This window comes from Oenanthe melanoleuca, chromosome 3, assembly GCF_029582105.1.
Source record: "Oenanthe melanoleuca isolate GR-GAL-2019-014 chromosome 3, OMel1.0, whole genome shotgun sequence".
Classification (NCBI taxonomy): Eukaryota; Metazoa; Chordata; class Aves; order Passeriformes; family Muscicapidae; genus Oenanthe; species Oenanthe melanoleuca.
This window is the reverse complement of record NC_079336.1, coordinates 6,561,152-6,571,547: the sequence shown is the minus strand read 5'-3', so window position 1 is coordinate 6,571,547 and position 10,396 is coordinate 6,561,152.

The following is a 10,396-nucleotide window of genomic DNA, read 5'->3' as shown; positions in this document are numbered from 1 at the left end:
CGGGAGTCACGAATCACGGGATATCCCCAGCTGGGAGGCACACACGAGCATCATTGAGCCCTGCTGTTGTGCGTAGTCACACCGTGTGCCTGAGAACGCTCCTTCAGCTCAGGCTTGGTGCTGGGACCGCTGCCCTGCAGAGCCTGTTCCATTGGCCAGCCACCCTTTTGGTGAAAACCCTTTCCTGATATCCACGTAAACCTCCCCTTACACAGCTCCGTGCCGTTCCCCCGGCTCCCGTCACTGGTTGCCAGGGGGATCAGTGTCAGCCCCTCATGAGGATGTTGAAGACCACAGTGAGATGTCCCCTCAGTCTCCTCCAGGTTGGAAGAACCAAGTGACCTCAGCTGTCCTCATAAGGCTTCCCTTCCATACCCTTGCCATCCTTGTGGCCCTCCTTTGATGTCTTTTTTATATTGTGGCACTCGAAACTGCACATGGGACTGGAGGTGCGGCCACAGCAGTGCAGAACTGAGAGACAATCCTCTCCCTTGACCAGCTGTCAGTGCTGTGCCTGATGCACCCCGGGGCATGGCTGGCATCGAGCAAAGCATCACCAGCCACTCTAAGGAGGTGATTGTTCTGCTCTTGTCACTTCCATCGCCCCCAAGGGTCATCCACCGTGTGACACTTCCACACAGCATCCCCAGCCTGCTCACACCCGTGGGGCTCTTGGAGAGGCCTGAGGAAATGGCACAGAAAAGTAAAGATGCCTCCAGTGGGAGGACATCAGGTCCCTGGTGTGGCGTATCCCATCCCATGAGATACTGAATTCACACTGAAGTGAGGAAAGCATCTAAATTCAGTGCAGAGCTACTGCAATACAACTTACCTGGTTCTGATTTATTGCACTGAGCATAGCTCCTTCTGAGTCTCCAAGGCCTTTTAAAAGTTAATTAAATTGCATGACTGTGCCACTTTGCCACTCTTCAGCACTGCAGAGCAGTGTGATCTTTGTACCATTTTTGAAACCTACACTCTTGATAGGATGTTGAAACACTAGAAAAGGTGCCTTAAAAAGAGCAGCCAAAACATGTGGGGGGAAAAAAAAAAAAGCTTAAAATAATTGCAAGGTCAAATATGTAAGTAGCTCCAACTTAGCCAAAGAAGAACACTAGGTGGTGACTTGGTCATATCACATGAGTGCCTGTACAGAGGGAAAAAAACCACAAAAAAGCTCTGAAGCTAGTGAAGGAAGGTTTAACAAGAGCTGTGGACAGACAGATTCAAATTTGTAAGGCATATTTTTTTAATGTTTGTGTCTTACACTTACTTACAGTGGTCTAGACTGACCACTGGAACAAACTGGCTACAGAGCATCTTCACATTAAAACTTGGTGATTTTCCATTTTAAATTGCAAGCCATACAATGGTTTGGGTTGGAAGGGACCTTAAAGATCATCTTGTTCCAACCCCCTGCAGCAGGTAGGGAGACCTTCCACTAGACCAGGTTGCTCAGAGCCCCATCCAGCCTGCCCTTGAAACACTTTGGCAAAAGACATTCCCATGTCCTTCCCCCCACCACTGGCTTACCTGAACAGCTCACTCAAGCCAATTTCAGAAGTTCTATTACACAAATGTTTAATCTATTCTTACCTTAATAATATCCATTTTCCTCAGCTGTGAGTCTGGCCAAGCAGGATTATCACTTGGTGTCTGAGACTCTGAGCCACCAGCTGGCTTTATTAGACAAAAACAGTTTTCTGACTATAATTTTAGTCTCACAAAGAATTCTGTTGAACAGGAATGATTTCACTTTTTTTTTTTTTAAATATAAAACTTAAATTGGGCATCCATATTAATAGACAGAAATAAACATTTAAACCACAGAGGCACTACAGTTTAGGAATGCCTCAAAGACATTTTCATGGTAAATGTCTATTTTTGTTTCCTATGCATATAATTATATAATTAAGTATTTTTAAAGACTTATTTTCATCATGTAGCTTGTGTTATATGTAAACTGCTAATCGAGTTCAACAAATGAACTGAAAATATCACAAAAACTCAGTTAGTTGAAAATCTGTAAAATAATATTTTCATTGAAATGGAATTGACTCAACCTACCAGCGTGCCAGAATGGTGTGCAGGTAGTTATTATTACACCAGTTGTTTATTTCCATGCCCAACAGTGTGTGTCTTATTTGTGTAACCACAGCCTGGTTATTTTGACATGTAGAGCAGCATGAAAAAGGCTGGAGGCTGCTTGGCCAGCAGCCATGAGCCATGGCTGGTCACACAGCCACAATGTGCATAGGCACAGTTGTTGTTCCTCAGCAGCTGTACTGCAAATAAACATCTCTTGTTTTCTTTCTTTCTTTTCCAGACTTTCCAAGCTGTTCACTGCTGATACATACGATGTGTCTGTGACTTTGGGGATTTTAACGTCGCAGAACCCCTCAGGACATGTCTGTGAGGTAGAAAGTGGGTCAATGAAATTATGCAAGGAAAAGTGTTTAAAAGGCTGAAATTACAGAAATCATTTGCTGTGGTCATGCTCATTTAAAGCTCACAACTTGGGTTTTAAAAACGTGTGATTACATTGAGTCAGGCTTATCCTTAAACACTGAGCAGACTCACAAATATGTTCTCAGACCCTGCATGGAAAAGCAGACTTGCCTTCTCATAACTTAATTTGTTGTATCATTTGGATGTCTGCTTTTCAAATTAGTTGAAACACAATGTTAATAAGAATATAGGAGAGTCTGAGACAGAAGAGTTATGAATACCTTCTGGATGGAGGGAATGGCAGGGAAGGAAGGTGAAATGGGTGTGATGAGATATGTAAGTTGTTATTTTTGCACTCTGTAGATTTTTTTCTTTGCTCTTATTGAACCTGTACACATTTAAAGAACATGATGTTACAAGGGAAAAAAATAATTTAAAGATATTTTCTCTTAGCCTCATAAGCATCATTTTAATATATATATATATTTAATCTAGTCTATGGACACTGCTGAGTGAGCAAATTGATCTCATAATTGTATTTCTTAATGGGAAAACTTAATGAGGCACTACCGTGTAATTTAGACCTCTAAAATATGATGTGGTAAAGCCTAGGATTGGTAGCTAAAGGATACAGATGTTTTATATGGTTTTTATTATCAGATTAAAAATGTTGTTTCTTCATTCTGGGAGCTGATTAGTAATGAAAATAATATAAGATGAGCAATTTTGCAGAAAATTGCTTCATCCTGAGTCAATATCATGTTGTCAGAAGAAGTCAGACAGTGCTGGGGGATGTGTGAACAGGATCTTTGTATTGTGTCTGCTTAGCTTGGCTGAGTACAGCCAGATGGGGTCACAGTATTTCCACAGCACAGGCAAAAATGAATTTTGTGCTTTGTAGCACAAAGTCTTTCAGGGCATTCCTTGTGGGTCCAGGCTTTGAGGAATGGAGAGGATCAGTGCAAATTTTGGGGATTAGAACAGCGACAGAGTGGGAATTTCTGCTTTTGTCTGAAGCTGTAGCTGCCACACCTCTGCTACAGCAGCTACACTACAGGTCTCCTGAAGCCTGCCCTGGCAGGTTGTACTGCACAGGGACAACACATTGCTGCTTGTTATAGAGACAAAGGAGACTTAGAATGTTGTTTATATTAGTTTTCTGTTTCCTACACAGGGAAGAAGGCATGGGAAATGCACAAAACTCACAAAGGAATGCTTATCACTCCTTGTCACACTGTGACAGACTTTTTTTGTGTATGTAAAAATCTGCACCAGTGCTTTTCCATGTCTGAAACAGGCCTTCAGCTGAGTTCTAGCCACTCTGCTGCAGTTCAGGAAAGACACTGCACGCTGGCATAGGGCAGAGAAATGAGATCCAGGGTAGATGTCTGTGAGAGAAATGGAACGTGGTGTTGCATAGAGAAAAGGAAATTCAAGGGAGACCTAAGGGACTGAACAGTTTTCAAGTATTTAACAGACAGCTGCCCCAAACAAGGATCTAAACTGTGAATAGTCAAAACAGACCTTCCAGACCTGGAATAAAGACACTGGGATAAAGTTCTGTGTCGAGCTAATATTCTTGTTCTGCTGTGGAAGTGCTACAAAGTAAAAATCAGTCTCCTGACTTCTCAGTTTGTTGTATACCATTAAGAACACACAAAACCAGAATAACATAATGTATACTGAAAATAAGATAGACTCTTAAGAGTCTTTCTGTTTTAAAATTGATTTGTGTAAACCAACTATGTTGTAAATAAGGATTTTTGATATGACAGTTTTCCTTTGAAATAATCTTTGAGAGGATGTTTCTAGGCATTTTACGTCTTCAGAGCAAACAGTATCTTCTTTTAAATTACACTTCCTTGTAACTGTGGTTAATCCAGAACCAAGCTGATACACAAATCACATAATTAGAGATATTTAACAACATCTTGTGAAAGAGATTGTTCAAATCTTAATCTTCCTGGTAAGCATTTGGATTCCCTTTTCCTTGTGCCACCATATACACACATCTTTTCTCCTTCTCTGTAAATGTCTCTGTGAGAACCCTTCCTTGTGCCTGTGAACAATTCAGTCCTGGACACTTCTGTCTCCTACAGATACATTTTCTATTTTCTTTTTGTGTAACTAATCTGCAAAAGCACTTCTTTGATCTTTGCTGCTACTTAGGTTAATCCTGCATTTCTTGTCATGCTCAGTTTTCTTTCATGCTATTAAGAGGTAGAAGTGTTTTGAGATAATAGTGTATCAATGAAGATCAGTGTAGCTACATTTTGTGCTGATAACAATATCACTGATATCTAAATAAAATGTTAATGTAGAAAGGTAGACATGGAAATGGAGATGACAGCTGTGTACGAGTCACGTGAGCATAAGAATATTTACAAACTGAATGAAGTCATGAAGTGAAGTTCAAGGGAAACATTCATTTTTTTTCAACAGACTGAGGCAATTTCATGATCATGATGTTAAACTCACTTTGTTGAGGTTCAGTAGTTCCTGACAGTGTAGGTAGAAAGGAAAGGTAGACATGGAAATGGAGATGACAGCTGTGTATGAGTAATATAAGCATAAGAATATTTAAAACTGAATGAAATCGTGACTTGTTTGAAATTCAAGGGAAACTTTGACAGAAATATGCAGTGGAGCCAGTATTCTGACTTTTCTTCATTTGACTTAGGTGAACTAAGTTTCTGAGGAAAGGATAGCATGTGAAGCAATTAGCATTATACAAATTAAATGGTGCTATGCTATCTAAGGTAGGAAATATGTAACAAATGCAATGAGTCATATTGAAAATGCTCTGAAGTGTTACACTTACAAAGAAATTTATTGATATTTAGAGAGACAGAATTCAGTGACAGATAAAAGGAGTGGGCTGTGATAGCAATGGGCATGTTACTATTTGCTTGTGTGCCTTCTATGCTTGCACAACTGTACAGCTGAGCTGTGGGTTGGATTGAGAAATGGATCCACTTTAAAAGTGTTTTGGTTAGTATTTTTAGCCTCATAAAAGTTTGGGTCTGTGTATTTCCATCCAGTGACTGCAGGATGAATGAGAAGGGGTCCAATGGAGAATGAGGAGTCCTGTCACTGGTATTGCTTTGAAAAACTTCACCTCCAGCTAAATTTCCATAAGGACATCAGAGCTTTTCTTACACAGCAACATTTTAATTTTTGACAGCTGAAATTAGTAAATCATTGTGAATTTTGTACTATTTTTATAAAATAATGTTTGAGAACTGTGTCTTTCTATACTGCCTTTTATATTTTTAAAATTAGTTAAGTATGTTTGATTGGAAGGAAGTGACTGTTTCCTCTGAAGTGAACTAAAGGTCTGCATTTGCCCAGAGTTTCAGTTTGGTTTTGTCTGTAGTGTCACCCTGTGGTGTTTGGATGCTCTCCTGGCTGTGTGCTGCCTTGGCTGGTAAGATGCCATGGTACCTGCACAAAAGGGGTGGATCCTTCCCACTCTGGAGACTCAAATGAGGGGTACATCAATGTCATTAGCTGGGGGGTAATGCCAGCTCTCTCCTTATTAGTGTTTCTAGATAATAACACTGTCAGGAGCTACTAAACCTCAGCAAAGTGAGTTTGCATTTAACATCAAGATAATGAAATTGCCTCAGTCTGTTGAAAAAAAAGGAAACTATAGCACTGGCTAATTAACATATTTATAATATATAAAATTACTATTAACATTAAACCACTAATACATAAGTCAATTTCAGTTGCATGTGACAATGGAAAATAAAGTAATACTTGCATGTGTGAAATTTCATAACTCCTGGGATTTACCTTGCCTAACTTCACATCCTTAAAAGTCAGGTCAGATGAGTTCTTCTCTAAAGGATGGGTTAATGCCACCAGGTGCTGTATGTTGGGTTTTTTTAAGAACAAGTTAGATAAACACCTTACAGGAGTTACTTTAGAATAATTGGCATTCTTTTGGGTTAGAGAGATGGACTTTTCAGCTACATTTTGGATGGGAAAATGGTCCAGGGCTTGTGGTTTTCTGTTAAGGCAAGAAAAAACCTGAAAGTAAAAATAGCTAAAAATAAGTTCATTTTCCAAGCTTAGAAATACAGAGGAAAATGAGAATCAAGGGAAATTAAGTTAGGCTTGATTGAAAAGATATTAAAGAAATTCACATGAGTATGGAAAATATTATTCTCGAGCAATAGAGGGAAAAATAGAAGAACTAGTTGAGGCTAATGCAGGGCCTACTTTATATACTTCCTGCTGTGATCTCTCACTTTTTAGCTATTATAAAGAATAAAAAAATAATATTTCATTGTGCAAAGTCAGCATCATAAATTGGCCAGCAGAATTTCAGATTACTTTGATTTTGCTGGGTTTCATTTGGATATTGTTTTATTATTGTTCTCATGAAACCGTTTTAAAAATCAAAAAAAGAAAAAGTCTATGTGGAATACAGAACTTCTATTGTTAGCATTTTCTCAAGAAGTGGGCCAATACACAAAAAAAACATGAAAAGAAAGCAGATTGTTGCATGCTTAGCAGGCAACTTATGGAAAGTGTAAGGTGAGTTTGAGTTTACTTTGAAGCAGATTGTCCTTCTAAGTAAAGTGGTAGCAACTCCTAAAAATATACTAGGATGCATATAAATGTGCTGGATAAAGATGCAGAGCAATTAAAATGGAAATTTATACTTTGTGGTATGTTGTTTATTCCCCACAGGGGAAATGTTTTGGAGGAGCTGTATCCCATTTAGACTCCTGAGTGCCACTGGTGTGACACTGAGTGTCATCATTCTGCTTCCACTTCTAATTTAAGCTCCTAGTCTTCCTAGCTTTCCTCTGGTTTAATTACAGAATACAGACTTCCCTGCTGGGTGACCCTGGACACAAGCTTAACACCACTGGTCCCCTTATTATTCCAGAGGACACTGTCCTTTCTGGTGACTGTCCTTTCTGGTGACTGTCTAGTCTGGTGACTGTCTTTTCTGCTCATGAAAGAAAGAGCTAAAAAAGGGGGTTGGTGCTTCATGACATTTAGATGATCTGAACAATTCCCCTTTCCTAAACTGATTGATTTTGGCCCTGCAAAATAGCATTTGCTGAGGATGGTGAATGCTTCTCATTCTATGCTTTTCTCCTTTTCACATCCTCCTCTCTGCTCAACTTGTTTAGTACAAGCTCTTTCTCTCTCTCCACATGCCTTTATCACTGTTTCTGCAAATGTCTTCTGTACAGCTTGTGCTTAGTAGAACAGTCATCTTTTATCTCTCTACTACACTGATTCTCCATCTGTTCTCCATCCAAACCAAAGCTGAAAATTTATCCTCTGCTTTGCATGAATCTTTTCAGCACGTCTTCCAGTGCTTTTATTGCTTTCAATTTTAACTTTACAGCCTTGTGATAGACACTAGATAAGTGCAGCACTGTGCTGCTCTCCTTAATCACTACCTGGAAACAAATATTTCTTTATTCAATTGTTGTCCATTTTTGAGTGTATCTATATGATTTAAACACTTGTTTTCAAGCATGTGTACATAATAGCATATTCATAAATGTGGTAGCAGTTCTATTCTTTGATATTATGCAATTTTAATTGATGTATATTATTTTTTCCTAAGCCTTCCTATAAAATGTTTGGCGTCCAACAGGATAAACTGAAGTCCTTGTTACCAGACTATTTGTTCTGGGTAATGATGGCACCTTCAGGTTGATGATGTTTCCTGCTTAATTGTTGAATTATACAGTAGGGAAAACAGTGTCACCAAAATATAATAAATCCAGAAATTCATTAACTATCACAGAATTAAAGTTCTTAATTTTACAGCTAGTTACTCACTGAAACTAATTGTTTTTTCATCTGAAAATTTGTCCTTTCTTAGCTCCACCAAACAGAACTAAACCAAACTTTGATAGCTATTCAAAGAATCTCCTTTAATTTTTGATCTCCTCAACACTCAGATTGTTCTATAGAAGAGTAATGCATGAAAAACTAAAATGGTAATATGACAGAATGACAAGGAAATGTCTGGTTATAAGTTCTGAGGGATTTTTGTTGCCTGGATACTTGCTGATCTCTGCTAGTTCAGGTTTTCACCTTTCCAGAGTTCCCCTGTAACATTTTCAGTGTTTCATTAGCTCAAATTTGAGTGGACCAAACTATGGGATTATCACCCATAGAATATAGAAATATAAATTTGTGAGAAAAGATTCATTATAGGTTTTTTGTTTTTTTCTTTATTTGAGACTAAAGTATATCCTCCCATCACTCTAGTTAGTTATAATTAAATTTTATTTTGCTTGGCCATAACTTAAGCATTGTAAATACCCAAGACTTATGAGACACCAAGATGTTATTCAAGGGTATTTGCAGGATTAGAAACATCTGCTGCTTTGAAATGTGCTATGTCCTTTAGAAATCTGATCATGTCTTCCCTCACCATGCTATGTCTGTGAAACTCTGTTTTACTTATTTGATTTCAGTGATTTGTGCTGATTTCAGTGAAGGAGAGCATGACTTCAATTCTTAAAGCAGTATTAATACAAATACCCATTTGAACACAATTCTAATGCAAATGAGCAGGAAACCAAATTAACCCAATAACTATAAAGTAACTGGTGTGTTTAATGATTAAAAAGTCATATTTATTTTTTGTTTGGGATTTTTGTTTTACAATCAGGAATGCTTCTTGAGGCTGCTTAAAGAGATCTTTGTGAACAAGATAGTACAAATATCCTCGACTGTATTGCATGCCTGTGGTTGTAGGTGATTTAGGTTGATGCTTCCTTTGTCCCTGGGAGGATACTTGCATGAAGAAGACATTTAATTGAATGAAATGAAACTGTTTACTTATTTCAAGAATTAAAATTGTTCCTTATGAGATTCCTGGCTGCATTGTAATGGTACTAATGCCAAACCTACAAACCCATTAAGGTCCTTCAGAGCATAGATCTACTGTCTTGATCCAGCCTTTCTATGGGGTGAAGTATTGTAACTGGATTTTGGTATCTGTGCCTTATGAATGGGCTTACCATAGTACCCAGGAAGGGAAAAAAGATTCCCCAGGAGTGTTAACAAGTCCCAAAATGCCCAGTATGAAAAATAACTCCTAATAGTAGCTTAAGTAAGTGTCCTTCCTTGTCTGTATCCCTGGCAGTACAGGGTGAAGCAGGCACACCTTTCCAAAATGCCCTTGCACACATGGCTGCTCACTCTACTTTATCTTTCTCTTTGCATTTTAATGAGGAAAACTTATGGGGTTCATTAAGTTCTTCACTTATGCCTATTTCTATCACCATAATCACAATAGTTTAGTTTTAATCGATTTGCCTACCTGACTCTCACCTGTATTTCTGTTGTCTCTTCTCTGAGGCTGAACCTCAGCTCACCTGGCTAAATGTGACTGTTTGCATTCAAATGAGTCCCCCACTTGTGTTTGCAGTCAGTGGAAAGGAACAGGCACTTATTTACTTGTTTAATAAGGACAGTTCACCACAATCAGTTTTAGAAATCTGTTAGGGTATGAATAATCTGCCATAGAAGGGCTTTTCATTTTTTTGACTGATCGTGCAGGAGTGTAGATGAAAGGTTCAGTGTATACACCTTCATTTAGCCAAATTAAATTTACATTCAACATCTTTGATCCTCAATTTATCTTGCAAGATTTTTTCTTTCTCTTCAGTGTGCATGTATAAATCTACATGCTGTGTAAGACACTGACAGGAGACAGTGATGCAGCCTTTTTAGTAATTGAACGTATTCATATAAAAATTAGGCATTTCTGAAAATGTTGTAGGTTCCATGGGATCCAGCTGGAACAGAAAAGAGGCTGAAGCAATTTTCTTTCTTTCCCCTCCCCCCATCCTGGTTTTCCTTAATTAATATAAAGGCTCTTTAGTTGTATTTTCTTCAGATTTTATGTAGACTGTACACTTGCCCCAGCTAGATTTGTTATTGTTGCATGATTTTT